This window comes from Panthera pardus, unplaced genomic scaffold (assembly GCF_024362965.1).
Source record: "Panthera pardus isolate Hobbes unplaced genomic scaffold, ASM2436296v1 HiC_scaffold_21, whole genome shotgun sequence".
Taxonomy (NCBI): Eukaryota; Metazoa; Chordata; class Mammalia; order Carnivora; family Felidae; genus Panthera; species Panthera pardus.
The window spans coordinates 12,638,784-12,654,174 of record NW_026526777.1 but is presented as its reverse complement, the minus strand read 5'-3'; the positions used below and the strand labels follow the sequence as shown (position 1 = coordinate 12,654,174).

Genomic DNA, 15,391 nt, shown 5'->3' with positions numbered 1-15,391 from the left:
GGTCTCATTTAAGGTGTCTGAACAAGGGAGGTCATAATTCCAGTCTAAACCGTTCTTTCTTTTATTCCTAGATTTTATTTAAATTTAAGTTAGTTAACGTAGAGTGTGGTATTGGTTTCAGGAATAGAATTTAGTGATTCATCACTGACATATAACACCCAGTAAACCCTTCTAATGGTCCACGCATACGTATGTGGTTTTAAGGGGACTATTGAAAATAGTTATTTTTTTTTTAATTTGGGAGAAAGAGAGAGGGGGGGAGAATGCATGAGTGGGGGACAGGGACAGAGAGGAATAGAGACAGAATCTTAAGCAGGCTCCATGCTCAGTGCAGAGGCTTATGTAGGGCTCTATCCCCCCACCCTGGGGTCATAACCTGAGCTGAAATCAAGAGTCGTATGTTCATCCAACTGAGCCATCCAGGCGCCCCAACAATAGTTAATTTTATACAATTATCTTTAATTGAGGCTTAAAGCCCCTAAACATGTCTTATACAACGTTATATACTTCATTTATCAAAATTCTTTCTCCAAAGTGGGATTAGAGCTGAAGTGTGCCTAAACAGAGAAAGACTAGAATGATAAATGATTCAAATCCATTTTGCATAAAGGATGGTTGAAGGAGCCGGGAGAGTGAGGCACTTTATTTTCATTTCTTTTTTACAGAAGTCCAATTGACATATAATATCCTATTAGTTTCAAGTGAACACCATAGTGATTTGATATTTTTTAAGTTTATTTATTTAAGCAATCTGTACACTCAAGATGAGGCTCAAACTCACAACCCTGAGATCAAGAGCCACATGGTCTTCTGACTGAGCCAACCAGGCACCCCACAAAGTGATTTGATATTTTTATACATTATGAAATGATCCCCTAGTTACCATCTGTCACCATATAAAGTTATTACAGTATTATTGACTACATTGACTACATTATTACTACAGTAATATTGACTACATTCCTTACATTGTATATTACATCCTTATTTATTTATAAGGAGGACTTATTTATTTTAAAGTGGAAATTTGTACTTCTTAATCCCTTTCACATATTTTAGTCACATCCCAACGTCTCCTCCCGACCCATATCCAAATCTGTTTCCTGTATCCCTGAGTCTATTTCCATTTTGCTATATTTGTTTTCTTTTTAAGATTCCGTGTATATGTGAAATTGTACGGTATTTGTCTTTCTCTGACTTATGTCACTTAGCATAATGCCCTCTAGATCCATCTGTGTTGTCACAAATGGCAAGATTGCATTATTTATAATGGCTGACTAATATTCTATTTCACGCATATACACCACTCCTTTGCTGTCCATTCATCTGTCAATGGACACGTAGATTGTTTCCATGTCTCTGCTATTATAAATAATGTTACAATGACCATAGGGGTGCATATATCTCTCCAAATTGGTGTTTTCATTTTCTTTGGATAAATACCCAGAAGGGCTGTCAGGTGGAAAAGGGGGTGGATTTATGTTACATGACGTCAGAAGATAGAGCTAGTAACAACAACTAGATTAATGCTACAGGGAAGCGGGGTTTGGATTAACACAAAGAAAAAAAAATTTTTTTTCGTTTTAGTTAAAGAGTTTTGTGAAATCAGAGCTATCTCCTGAGGTGGCTCAGGCCTTGATGCTGATGTGGGAGCAAGGCCTGAACAGCCACTTGTCTGAGGTAATCCACAGTACCTGACTTTCTGCAACCTTGACATTCAAAGATGGTGGCAGGGGTGGCTTTCCAGTGACTGTCATTCATTGCCCTGCCTATGCTGCTTATCCCTGTTTCGTCCCTGTCATTCACTTCTCTCCACCAGTTTCTTAACAATCCATGATTGTCAGTGGAAGCTAAACTGTAGTGGATTATTAAAGTATGTCTCCTCTCTTGCTCGTCCTAAAAAACAAAGTCCACTAAACCACGTCTGTTATATATCTTCCCTTCACCTCAACCGAGTGTGATTGTTAATTAAAAAATCAACATCACATAGTTCGAATTCTTGCTCCAGCACTTACAACGGGGCCAATTTTCTTAGCCTGTTTTCCCCTCATTTTTTCCTGAACTGTAAAATAGGGCTCATAATATTATCGGTCTCAGCAATTCTATGAGGATTAAATGATATAATTCCTGTAAAGGACTTAGGCACAGTGCCTGAAACATAGTAAATGCTCACCCAATGTTAGCAACTGTGTTCTATTGTTAATAAAAAAGACAAATTTCTTTGAGCTGCTTTGATTTAAGAAGACAATACCTTTTCCAGACATCTCTACCCCGGGGCTAGCTATATTAGTATTCTGTCCTGATGGGAAGGAAGAAACATCATTGGCAGTGAACCCCCAGTATAGAAACAGGATGGATATGAGGTAAGCTGAAATGTGACCCCCTGCCAGCTTTTTGAAATGCAGATTCATCAATCTCTTTGATGTCCCTAGCCACTTGCAATGAACATCTTTCAGCATATTATTTGCTTTCTTAACCACATCACTTTTTCACTGAGTTCAACATTCCTGTAGGATTCAGAGGATCTTGGTGCATTCTTCCAAAATGAATTCAGAAGGTAAGTCAAAGAGAAGGGGAAACATCTTTGAACAGGACTCTGGGTTCAGCCTGGGGGCGGGAGGAGGTGGGGACAGGGGGTGCTCTGTGACTCAAAGGGCTAACAGTAAACTCAGCCTCAGGCTTTCCATGTGCCAGTCGTCTCTGCCAGTGGCCTGATGACTAATCACTGCCAAGTAACCCCCCCCAGTTCCGCCGCCTAAGTAAATTCAGATGATGGCACCGAGTGCCTCCTGAAGGGACAGGCGAGGAACCACACAAGGAGACAGAGGGCCTCCTCAGGACAGTGGGAAGCAAAGGAGGCATCAATATCTCTCCCATTCAAAGGGACCCACGTTAATAATAGAATATTTTCTCTTTAAACTGAAGCCCATTAATTTATGCATTTTCAAATATGTCAACAAAACCCAGATGCAAACGTCACTCGTCGGCCGCCCCATCAATACCTGTCTCTAACACAACACCGCCAGCTGCGTGTATGTCTCTGTCCGCGTGTCTGTCTGTTTCCTTAGACCGGAAGCTCTTCAAAGACAGGAACTGGCTCTTATTCACTTTGTATCCCAGGAGGGTAGGAATGTACATCGAATGCCATCCAATGGGCTTACTTAACTATCTTAAGTCTCTCTCTTACGGAAAAGCATGCTCCATGGCAGAGGCCAGAAAGCCAACAAGAAACGAGTTCATTTGCAGATTCTCCTAGAGTCAAGGTCCCCTCTTGAAACGGCCTCCCAATCCACCTCGCCCCAGCGAGCTTTGAAAACCACCGTGTCAGGAGGTACAGCCATGCTCTTGCTGGCCAGCCCCAACGCGAATGCACCTGGCTCCTCTGTGGCAGCCAGGGTCTCTGTTTTCAGGCTGGAGCTACGTGGTGTTGGCCTAGATTTCTGGCCTCCAGAGCCTTCTATTTTGTAAGCACTTCATTTCTTGTGTTAAACAGCTTTCTGGTGAAATTAGTTCAGTGGTTTCTGTCATCTGCAACCGAACTCTGATTTGGTGTTCATCAAATGTTTGTGGAACGAATGCACTGAGGAAACACTGGTTTTGCATTTTATTTATTTATTTATTTATTTGAGAGAGAGAGAGAGAGAGAGAGAGAGAGAGAGACAGAGCACAGGTGGGGGAGAGGCGGAGGGAGAGGGAGACACAGACTCCGAAGCAGGCTCCAGGATCCGAGCTGCACAGAGCCCGACGTGGGGCTTGAACTCACAAACTCTGAGATCATGACCCGAGCCGAAGCCGGATGCCCAACCGACTGAGCCACCCGGGCGTCCCAGGAAACACTGGTTTTAAATCAGTTGCTCACACCTGGGCCCCTGAAATCACCCGTTTTTTTCTCAAAGTGGATGAATCATTAACAAGTTTTAAAAAATTTCCAGACATGCCTCTATTAGAATTCTAAAATGCAGTGTAAAGGGAAAAAAAAAATACTGCAAAATACCACTCAGAGAGGCATGCTGTTTGTTTGTTTGTTTGTTTGTTTGTTTAGGTCTGACCATTATCTAGAAAACCCATAAGGGGCTTATTCTTGTCACTCAGTTCTAATTAAAATGGGGTGCTACTGTATTTTCTAAATGACCGCAGAACTTCAGGTGATAAAATATTCAAGTTTTACATTCTAAAATAAATGGTTTGTGCGAAGTTAGGGAACTGTCCAGAATTATTAGAGAGGCAGCTCCTTCGATCCTCAGATTTGGGTCCGAGGCTTGACCTCTGAGAACATATGTTGAAGATGTTGTTTATCCTTGTGAATCCCATAAAAGGCCTTCAGAACCCTTGAGCTTCCCAGGATAAACTGGAGGCTTGGCCCAGTAAACACCAGCCTAAGCTCTCGGAGGCACAGCTTCCCTTCTACCTGTGTGGATGGGAAAGAAGCAAGGCGCTCTCCTCTGAATTTCTTCGGGGCAAGAGCAGCAGTTGGACTGCTTGAGCTAACACTTTTGTGAGAAATTATCTTCTTGTAACTGAAGTGTCCTGGCTGAGGCTTATGCCTCTCACCCTGTCTGAAAAAAAATGTCCTCTCCTTCAGCAGGGCTGGTTTTTTCAACTCTCGAGGCCGACTTATCAGCCCTGTCCCAGTTTAGCCGAGGATTAACTTGGCTTGCCAGATGTTTCTGTGATGGATCGATGTGCTGACTGAGGAGAAGGGCTGAAGTCTAAGAGGGTATTTGGAAGAGAGCTGATTGCCTTACAAGAGCAGGGAGGATTAACGAGCCCTTTCTACAATCATGAAATTATCAGTGGTGCTTTTAGGACATCCATTCTGTTGTAACCGAATGTGATACGGTACTAGAATAAACAAGCAGAGTGCTCGGCCTGAAGTAATGGTCCAGCTTGTCTGGATACCGTGTCCCATTGTCTTGGGAGAAAGCATTCCCTCCTTCTTACTTTCAATCATTGCTACAAGAGATATTTAGTGAGCGCCTATTAGGTGCCAGGCTCTACATGGTAAGCATTGGATATTCCTCGGTGAACAAAAGACTCACAGCCATTGCCAACAGGGTGATTACAACCAAGTGGGGTGAAGCAGACAATGAACAAAATAAACAAATATATGTAACATTACTAACCCTGGGCAGTGCCTATGGGGAAAGAAGAGGTTCCTTTGGGAGGGAAGAATGGAGGCGGGGGTACATTTACCACTGCTGTTCTAGTTGAGAGTGTCACTTTCATCTGGCTGTCGAGAGACAGCAGTGGTGGAAGGGGGAGAGATGAGGGCTTGTGCTATTATTGGATGAAGCTAGAAGACGAGATGTAGAATGGTTCATGGGCCTGCGACACAATCCTTCTTGATGCAAGAAAGAAAAACTCCAACCAAACGTATCTTAAACAGTAAGGGAGTTTAACAGTCAAGGTACGGGGCGATTCCGAGAGTGGTCCAGCGACTGAGTGATGTCATTGAGGACCCAAGAGCTTGCCATCTTCTTGCCTCCACATTCACCATGTTAGACCTTTCTACTTCAATGGCTTTTTGAGATCTTTTCCTAAATAAAGACAAGAGAAAATAAAGTTAGATAGCTATGAGGTAAAATTCAGCACTAGATTATTTACCAAAAAATTATTAGCCTTAGTTGAACTTACGTCTATTTCATGAGTTTGGTTTACAGTGTTATCTTCTTAATGATCAATGATACTTCCTACATTCGTTCAAAGTCTATCACACTATCACACAGCTCTGCTCAAGTATTGCTGAGCCAGAACGCGATACTGCGGGGAGAACGGCCACAGCCCTCATCTGCCCCGTTCCATGCTGCCCCCAATACCATATGTCGCCGGGAACCCCACGCACAGCTGCACGGACATATTAGCCCACACATCCAAACTCCAGCCACAGGTTATATTAAGAGTGGCCCGTGGTCACAGCTGTGCCTTGAGGTGCTCATGCCAATGGTGCAAACTTCTCTTGAAAGAAGAGATGGGGAGGGGCGCCTGGGTGGCTCAGTCAGTTGAGTGTCTGACTCTCGATTTCGGCTCAGGTCACGCTTCCAGGGTCGTGGGATTCAAGCCCCCATTGATCTCTGTGCCAAGTGTAGAACCTGCTTAAGGTTCTTTCTCTCCACCTCCTGCCCCTCTCCCCTGCTCATATTCTCTCTCTCTAAAAAAAACTTTTTAAAAAATTAAAGAAGAAGAAAAAGAAGAAGAAGAAGGAGGAGGAGGAGGAGGAGGATGGGGAAGAGAACCACACAGACCCTGGAAGCATGTTGGGCCATTTGGTCCTGGAAATACGGGGTCCTGGGTACCCAGGGGCAGGGCCACTTTATGTCTTCAGTAAGTCCTGAGCACTCTTGTCTTTATGCTCGTCCTTCTCCCATAAGAAAACAAAAAGGGGCGCCTGGGTGGCTCAGTTGGTTAAGTGTCTGACTTCGGCTCAGGTCATGATCTCACGGTCTGTGGATTCCAGCCCCTCTGTGCTGACAGCTCGGAGCCTGGAGCCTGCTTTGGATTCTGTGCCTGCCTCTTTCTCTGCCTCTCCCCAGCTTGTGCTCCCTCTCTCTCAATAATAAATAAATGAACTTTAAAAAAAATGTTTAAAAAAACCCCAAAACTTAAAAATTATATCTTACAAATTATATTTTAGCTCTGTGCATTGACACAGAGACAAATATATCAATATTATATAAAACACATTTTCTTTCTTTTTTAAAAAAATTTTAAAGTTCATTTTGAGAGAGAGAGTGCTGAAGGGGCAGAGAGAGAGGGAGAGAGAGAGAGAGAGAGAGAGAGAGAATCACAAGTAGGCTCTGTACCATCAACACAGAGGCGGACACGGGGCTCAAACTCACAAACCAGGAGACCATGACCTGAGCCGAAATGGAGAGTCGGGTGCTTAACCATCTGAGCCACCCAAGCTCCCCATCTTTTTTTTTTTTAATTTTTTAGATGTTTATTTATTTTTGAGAGAGAGAAGACAGAGTGCAAGCAAGGGAGGGACAGAGAGAGGAGACACAGAATCCGAAGCAGGCTCCAGGCTCTGAGCTGTCAGCGCAGAGACCCCCATGGGGCTCAGACTCGTGAACTGCAAGATCATGACATGAGTCGAAGTGGGGCACTTAACTGACTGAGCCACCCAGGGACGCCTAAAACACATTTTCAACTTAAAAGTTCATTTTTTTCCTTCTTATTTTAAAAGAACTTAAAACGCTTTTGCAGCCCCTAAGCGTGTCATGGGCCCTCAGCACTGTGCCTACAGTGCCAAATGCATAAATCGGCCTGCCTGGTGCCTAGTCTTTAAGGGGTTGGGGGGATGTGCTCCGGGTGGACACATCCACTTGGCTTAGAAATTCATTGCCTCGTGGGGAGAGGCATGTCCAGAGCAGAGCTGGATCATTGGACCATGTAAAACTCGGGGCCCACATTTGGTTTCTTCATCCCCAAGCTATGACATTGCTGTTTTATATAATAAACCAGGTTCATTCAGGTAAATGGTGCATTTATATTATTCTAAAGAGCTTTGAGCTGATACCTTTGAATTTGTATGACTAAAGGACCCATTCTAGTGGCACTTCCGCCACAAGACAACAGGTGACCCTGAAAAATGAAACAACTTCTAGGGAGTCAAAACAACAGCTTGCAACTTTTAAGTGGTAGTTTCTTGAGCTTCCATGCATAAATGCTTTGAATGAGCAAAAAAACAAACAAACCCAAACCCCTCAGGGTTCAGTTTGGGGTTGGGAACACTGCTCTACTCTTTTTTTTTTGATCAATTAGATGCACAGCATTGACCAACAAGGCCTCGAGAACACATGAGCATCTCTGGAGCCCCGTAGTCCATTTCTCACCTCCAGCGGACTCAGGGTAGGCTGAACATTTAGCGTCGTCCACGACACTGGCTGTGGTTTGAGTCTTCTCTCATTCCTTTGAAACGCTCAGTTTTTCTTCCTGGAAAGGCATTGAAATAGTCTTCCCTTGGTTTCCGTGGATTCCAAGTTCCTGGGCCTGTCTCCTCATTGCACTTTTGGAGATGTATGCCAGCCCATGAGTCAGTAAGAGTAGGAGTATCCCAGGGCCAGGTGAGCTCAGGTCAGATCTCTGCCACTATGAGTTTCTGGGACTTTCATCTCTTTCCTCCATCTTTCCAAATCCTATCCATCATCACACATTTAAAGCCTCTTCTTCCTTCTCTGCCCCCATTCCACTCCATCCTTCCTCAATGGATCTCAAATCCACCACCTGGCCTCCCTAACTGTGATCTCCTCTCTCCCCACACTTCCATATCCAGATGGCTGGGAGAGTAGTCTTACCCAGAAAGCGTGATTTGTGCTGGCAGGTCCCTCTTCCAAAATGAAGTTTGGGGAAATATTTCAGTATATACAGATATATATTTCCCCTTGTTCCCTTCATATAGTCTTTTATCTAACCCTTTGTGGTTAGGGTATGTGACTCTAGAGAGTCCCTTCTCTCCCTGCTACAGAAGATACTTTGATTCTTTCGGTCTCAATGAGAAGAAGAAAAAGGATGGGGTTCTCTTAGATAGAGGCCCATTGAAGAGCTTCACGTGTCCTTTATTCCCTATCAAATACAATGACAAATAATATTTTAATACCACCAGCACAATGTCCAGCTCTGACCTGAAAAGGTGAGACTTTGATAGTCATACCTCTAGAGCAGACATCCAAGGTAGCCCAAAGCTATGGTTATTCTAAGAAAATGAAGTACACTATCTGACTCTTTTTATTATCTTTCTCATGGCAGAGTTTTGGGAAAGAGGATGGGATTTATAATCTTCGTCCATCAGAAAAGCTTGTAAAACCATTTTTTATTTCCTTTGGGACCTAGTATAAAGTCCTTGTATATTTTGTTCATTCCTCTTATTTAAGATGCAAATAACTTATAGGAAAGGCCTAAGAGAAACCTTTTACTCTCATCTGCCCTGAACCATGAGAAAGGAAAAATGATCACATGGTCCTACGAGGTTATCATCAGGACCTATTTGAGAATGTTCTTGGGGATTCCTACATGCCAGTTATAAAGAGAATTATGACTTTGCATCTAAATGTCTTTTTTCAAACACATAAACCAGAGGGTAAAATTATTCATATCACCAAAAAATCCTCATAACACCAAAAGATAACAAGGACCCTTTGTATGGCATTTACTCAAGGGTTATTTCCAGATCATTAAATACTCAACAGAAGAAATAAAAAGGGAAATCATCTAAGCCACTGTTGATTAAATATCCACCAGAAATGAAATTATAATGATCAAAGGACATGAGTATGTCAATGCTTATTGTTTAGAGTTTAAATTTTGCAACCTTTATTTCTTTAGACAAAAGGCTAAGCACCGGTAACCCTATGAAGATTTCTGTCATGTAATATTGCCTACCTGACATGTAAGGCTATGAATTTTGCACTTTCGTCTGACTTTGTTTCTCTTTGCTCTCAGACTCCCTCAAACTCTGTTTTACCTCCAAACTCATGTCTGAACCATGGATTGTTCTGCACCCCAGTCCTGCCCACCCTCACTCCACCCTATGGGCTCACTTGACCAACTCCTACTCCTGCAAGACTAGACCAGACAACAGCTGCCCTGTGGGTACTTTTCTGACCTTCTTCAGGTTTACTGGACTCCGCTTCTTTCATATCCTTTATATACCTCCACATAACTTTCACATACCACACAAATAACATGAGAGTGTTATTAATCTCTTCATTAGACCACAACTTACTTGAGGACCAGAGTTGCCTTCCTCATTTTTACAACTAGTGCCTATGTCCTCAACACTGTCCTGTTGCATGAATCCCTCGGTTTCAACTTCTACCTCTTCCATAAGAACCATCATCATCCATACCAGCCCAGGATGCTCCCTTAATCCCTGCTGTTCTATAACACGTTGACCTCTGCTGCGTTTATCTATATTCTGCTTTGTGAACATCGCTCTTCAAGGAAACACGCAATACGTGGCTCATGTTTTTCAAACATCGTGTTAGATATGCCACGATGCTTAGAACAGGATGAACTCTGGTAGGATTAGATCCCACTAACTAGCAGCTATTTAGTAAATGTGTAATGGAACTTCTGTGATCGAAGGAATAGGGAGGTCTGGTATTATGGACATAATATTGTTTGAATAGTACCCTTGCTGTTGAGAGAAGCATTCCTTTGGGAGCTTATGGTCCAATGGCTTGTGCAGGGCTTTCTGCATTACCTGATTCCACAAATGGGCATGTGATCCATACGTACCAGAGTACCCCACTCTAGGGCATATTGATTGGGTTCAGGGAGAGCATGCGACCCAAGCTGCATCAATCAGTTTCACCTGAAACTTTCCTATGGGAGCCAGTCCCGACTATCTTTTCCCCAAGAGAGAAACCATAAGGAAGTGTGAACTGAAGCTGTTATAGCCATATTCCCAATCACAATGGTGAAAGCCATTTGAAATACAAAAACAAGAGACTGACATACAAAGATAAGCACCAAGAGACAGAAAAATAGAGGCCTTAATATAATCATTTGATCACCTAGGCCTTGCTTTGAGCCAGGTCTACTGGATTTTCCATCACATGAGCCAAAAATATCACCCTTTTGCTTAAATTGTGTTGGCTTTCTGTCTCATGTGGTTTTCTTTATAGATGTCATCAAGGGGAAGGTAAGAGGAAGCTTGAGTTCAGGGAAGTAGATGTTCTTTTGGAATCTGTTTTTATCACTTTCTAGATTTTTGATCTTTGATATTATAAAGAGTTCTTGGCTGCAGGCAAGGCAATAAAATTCTGGATGGTTGAGTCAAAAGAGGAGTTTGTTAAAAGGATGTTGAAGAGAAAGGTAAAATTATCTCTATTCACAGATGATACGATTTTGGGAAAGTCAAAATAATAAAGAGAAAAGCTACAACAAACACTAAGAGAATTTAATTTTTAAAAAGAAGTTTATAAAATCAACATCTCCTACTGAAATAATGTACCTAAATAAGGCTCATCAATGGCTGCTGACATCACAGAGACAACCAGGTATTATATGGCTTCATAGAGGTTCACACTCCCCCCTATGAAGTAGGTTGACAAACAAAAATGAATCTGATCGAGCCTCTAGATCTAACTAAAACCAACTGACAGAAAATGCATGGGACAAAGGGCAGGATACATGATACCACAGGGATCCAACTAGTAAAGCTTAACTGTGGAAAATGCTACAGGCAAACAACTTGGCTTCCTCGCTGCAAATTAAAAAAGAAAGAGTAGGCAAGAGATTGAATTTATACGTTAAAAGACACTGAAAACAATTTGTTTTGATCCTGATTTGAAGATTTTTTTTTAAAGTTTAAAAATTGTGAGATAATCAGAGAACTTTGAATTTAATACTAAGCTGCTGTTCTTATTAAGTGGGATAATGATACTGTAGTCATTTTTAAAATAATATTTACATTTTAGAAATAAAGATCGAAAATGCTATGGAAGAAATAACGTGAGGTCTGAGATTTGTTTGAAATAATCCAGGTCACGATTCCACCGTTCATGGGTTCGAGCCCCGCGTCGGGCTCTGTGCTGACAGCTCGGAGCCTGGAGCCTGCTTTGGATTCGGGGTCTCCCTCTCTCTATCTGCCCCTCCCTCCCTCACACTCTGTCTCTCTCTCTCTCTCTCTCTCAAAAATAAATAAACATTAAAAAAAATTTTAATAAATAAATAAAAAGAAAAAGATATTAGAAAGCTAAAAACTTACGATAAGGCCACAGAACAAAGACACAGGATCCAGCTTCTAGGAACAACCCAAAATCAAGTCTTAGAAAAATGTTGGTAAGGAATACCCTGCAGCCACCACCATGCATTGATTTTTCTCCTCTCTTCGTCGAGCCACTGGCAGAGAGAGAGAAAGTCAGAGACACACAGAGAGACAGAGAGAAGAGTCACTTCCAGGAGGAAGAGCTCGCGTCCACTCTTTCCCTTTCAGGAACTTCTGGCACAGATTCCTCTGGTTATTAGAGTTTTGGTCATGGCTTCAAAGGAGGCTGGGGAAATGGGGAAAGTGAACATCTAGTAGTTTCCGTTCCAATAGTAAAAGGGGCTTACCTGCCCCATCTCCATTACTAAGAATTTAGCAGTAAACAATTCCCAGGGCCCTTAGGTGGTTCAGCTGGTTGAGCAATGGCTGTTGACTTCAGCTCAGGTCATGAGTTCAGGGTTTGTGGGATCTCGTCCCGAGTCAGGCTCTGTGCTGACAGTGTGGGTCCTACTCGGGAGGCTCTCTTTCTCCCTCTCTTTGCCCCTCCCCCTGCTTGCACTCTGTGTCTCTCAAAATAAATAAACTTAAACAAACAGACAGACAAACAGTGAGCAATTCCAAAAATAATAGAAAGAAAGAAATTCAGACACTGGCCACGAAAATAAATAATGTTTACCTCACCAGGCAAGTAACAATCCCCCTGAGTTTCACCTTCCTTATCAGTCAGATTTTTAAACAACTGCTGTGAGGACCTAAAAGGGACGATGTGTCTGTGAAACAGCACAAAAAGTTACTCACCAATCTTTCTTTCCTCCCTCTCTCTCTCCCCTTCCTTGCTTCTTTCCTTCCTTCCTTCCTTCCTTCCTTCCTTCCATCCTTTCTTCAATTGCTACCTCTTTATTTCCTGAGGATAATATAATAGTCTGTTCACTTGAGGGATACAAAATGAATAACTATTTTTGAAATTGTAATGGATTGACTGAATCCATACTTTCATAGGAAAAACAAGGTTCTCTTCCCCCCTTAGCTCTTCTTGTACACCTGGCTTCACAGGAAAAGGAATCAGCATTTAGAAATGCACGTCTGCTTCAGCCACAGGTGAGATATTGAAGCATTCCCACAAGTACCAAATTCTCAACCTTTGATCAGCATGTTGGGAATGTTCATTGTCCAGTAAAGCAATGGGCAGGCTCTCTGACTCAGTGCCCCTCCCTAATGAAAACGCTCCCCAAGGAGAAAACAGCCCTGCGTTTTCAGTAGTCTCCTCAGGTCAGGGGGCCCTTCAGTCTTCACATGCTGTGGGCTGGATTGACTCAGCAATGGTTAGCTGACTTTTAATTCTGTTCTTCCTGCCTGTTCATTCATAACATCGGCCAGAGGGAAGGAGCTCTGTGTCATAAAGGTAACCATGTCTGGGTCGGTCTCTCCCACTGCCAGTCAGTGTGGTCATTTTGGAAGGGGGCGGGAATATCTGACCTCATGACTATAGGAAAGTTTTGTGATTAATGATGATTTTTATCTTTGGACTTCAGAGATTGACTCACGCAGAGAATGAACAATCTATAGGTCAGATATCCTACATCCTAGTCATTTTCTTCCTTCAGTCAGGAATTCAGAGAACTAAACGCCGACCAGCTGTAAAAGACATCTCTCCTGTCGGCAGAAAAGCCTGCTTCCTGGGCCCCTAAGAGGAATTGTTTAAAATAACGCTATGTGACTGTCCCAAGGATTTGTGTTGAAAAATGAGCAGCTAGAAAACTTAACACCTAAATGATCTCTACTTGATTCATAAAGCAAGGCTGTTCTCTTACTTTTTCCTTCTGTGGTTCAGGTGTTTTGCAGCCCCTCTACAATGTGTGGCTACCTTTTGTTTAATAATTGGTCAAATGTTTATTGAGGGTTTTCTACGTGTAAGAAGCTGTACAGAGCCACAGGGTTACAAGGATAAAAAGGACAAATCCTTGGCGCCAGCACTCAAGGATTTTAATAGCAATAATGTCGATGCTATTACTAATCTCTAATATACCTATCAATCTTTACTTTTCACAGTGCTATTTAGCATATTCGAAGTCATTTTTAATACTTCTTATAATTCAGTGTGATGGCCCTAACTTTTTTCAAAATCAAAGTGGTAAACTTTACATCCGTTCATCCTATCTTCTAGGAGATCATGTGCTTAAGATGCTTAACCCATAAAGCACGATAAATTTAAAACGGCATTTGTATGTTCACACCAGACATGTGTCCCATATTTGTTTTCCATCTTGTTTAGCTAGGAGGATGCCATAACTTAGTGGAAAATTCTCACAGCACCCTCCTGTTTCTCCTTGACCTGGGTTCTGGGACCTGCACAGGTGGAAAGAGCTTGGACTACATACTTCATATGAAGTTTGTAAATCTCAGTCATTCACCAGCCATCAAAAATACTCACCTCACTCCCTCTTTCCACGATCTTCTAAGCGGCCCTCTCGAATTGACTCCCACACCTGCTCATCATATATAGAACAAAACAAAAGCAAATGTTATTTAAAATCCCTCTTCTTCAACAAGGTCTTCTGTTTTGAAATTGTGAAATGGTCCCCGGTCTGTTCTCTCACCAGCTGTGGTCTTGTATCTCCTCAGGAGAATAGCTGACATCATACAAGGCAAAGCCATTGTGCTTACAGGCACCATAAATATCTCCCCTAAATCCTACATGATAAATTTCCCTCTGATTAGTAAAGCAGATACTGTAATGTGCAAGGGGGAGGGAAGAGGCTTTGATGATGTTAAACTAAGCCTCTGGAGATATCTCATCCCTCCCTCCTGAATTTCATCGTCCAACAACTGGAGTCACGAAAACGATAGAAAATGCAGGCTGGACTATCCACTCCCATTGCCTTCTTGATTTCTTTTTTAAACTGGTTTTCAATTATAGACAACTAAAATTCACTTATACAGAATGAAAAGCAAGTTGAATTTGTTAAAGGTACAAATGGGAGCACGCTTCTTATACAAATCACAGTATGCCTTTTGGACCACAACCTAAACAGAGAGGAAAATCCTTTGAATGTAAAATAAAACAAGGGCTTTCAGTTTTGTACGTGAATTTGAAATTACTTAATCCTTGACTCACGTTCTATTTTATTTTTCATTTCTTGGGAAGACCTGTCCCTATACTGTGACTTTTTTTTTTTTTGTAATAGCAAGCTTCTATTTATAACTATTAGTTGGTCTTTCCACAAAATTAGCTTGCTGGAAGGACTGAGGAGAGGCAGAATATTCTTGGATCAAATGGAACTGGTGAGTATGGAAATCCAAGGATTTGAGAAAGTGTTATCAATTCTTATAGTCTGACTAGTGGAAGACTAGATAATTCTGTATATTTTTCTTGGTCTTCCTAATGTATGTTTATTCAAATGGGAAAAAAATAGAGTAGACTATTACTGGGGGTAAAAGGTGAAAAAAAAGTCATTTTCATGTTTTTTGCTACTTGGACCTTCCTTTGTTGTAGGATATAGTCTTTTGGTTTTGTTTTTATTTATTTTTTTAATTTTTTTTTTTTTTTTTTTTTTGGTAACGTTTATTTATTTTTGAGACAGAGAGAGACAGAGCGTGAACGGGGGAGGGTCACAGAGAGAGGGAGACACAGAATCTGAAACAGGCTCCAGGCTCTGAGCTGTCAGCACAGAGCCCGACGCG

At 42.0% G+C, this 15,391-nt stretch overlaps 1 long non-coding RNA gene across 1 annotated transcript; it reads right to left on the bottom strand.

Moving 5' to 3' along the window:
- Positions 1-4,458: 4,458 nt before the first annotated feature.
- Positions 4,459-14,427, bottom strand: LOC109276589 (uncharacterized). The gene is made up of 3 exons (XR_002084744.2): positions 14,308-14,427; positions 14,142-14,196; positions 4,459-5,537 (listed from the first exon to the last, which is right to left on the bottom strand). It is a non-coding gene; the product is annotated as an uncharacterized LOC109276589 (long non-coding RNA).
- Positions 14,428-15,391: the final 964 nt, after the last annotated feature.